Source organism: Neomonachus schauinslandi, unplaced genomic scaffold (genome assembly GCF_002201575.2).
Source record: "Neomonachus schauinslandi unplaced genomic scaffold, ASM220157v2 HiC_scaffold_2731, whole genome shotgun sequence".
Taxonomy (NCBI): Eukaryota; Metazoa; Chordata; class Mammalia; order Carnivora; family Phocidae; genus Neomonachus; species Neomonachus schauinslandi.
Window position 1 is genome coordinate 1 of NW_025411420.1, and position 919 is coordinate 919.

The window sequence follows — 919 nt, forward strand, 5'->3', positions numbered from 1 at the left end:
AAATAAAGACTTTAAATGACACACTGGACCAAATGGACTTCACAGACATATTCAGAACATTCCATCCCAAAGCAACGGAATACACATTCTTCTCTAGTGCCCATGGAACATTCTCCAGAATTGATCACATCCTAGGTCATAAATCAGGTCTCAACCGGTACCAAAAGATTGGGATCATTCCCTGCCTATTTTCAGACCACAAGGCTTTGAAACTAGAACTCAATCACAAGAGGAAAGTCGGAAAGAACTCAAATACATGGAGGCTAAAGAGCATCCTACTAAAGAATGCATTGGTCACCAAGAAATTAAAGAAGAATTTTAAAAATTCATGGAAACCAATGACAATGAAAACACAACTGTTCAAAATCTTTGGGATGCAGCAAAGGCAGTCCTAAGAGGAAAGTATATAGCAATACAAGCCTTTCTCAAGAAACAAGAAAGGTCTCAAGTACACAACCTAACCCTCCACCTAAAGGAGCTGGAGAAAGAACAGCAAATAAAGCCTAAACCCAGCAGGAGAAGAGAAATAATAAAGATCAGACCAGAAATCAATGAAATAGAAACTAAAAGAACAGTAGGACAGATCAACGAAACTAGGATCTGGTTCTTTGAAAGAATTAACAAGATTGATAAACCCCTGGCCAGACTTATCAAAAAGAAAAGAGAAATGACCCAAATCAACAAAATCATGAATGAAAGAGGAGAGATCACAACCAACACCAAAGAAATACAAACAATTATAAGAACATATTATGAGCAACTCTATGCCAGCAAATTAGATCACCTGGAAGAAATGGATGCATTCCTAGAGATGTATCAACTACCAAAACTGAACCAGGAAGAAATAGAAAACCTGAACTGACCTATAACCACTAAGGAAATTGAAGCAGTCACCAAAAATCTCCCAAAAAACAAAAGC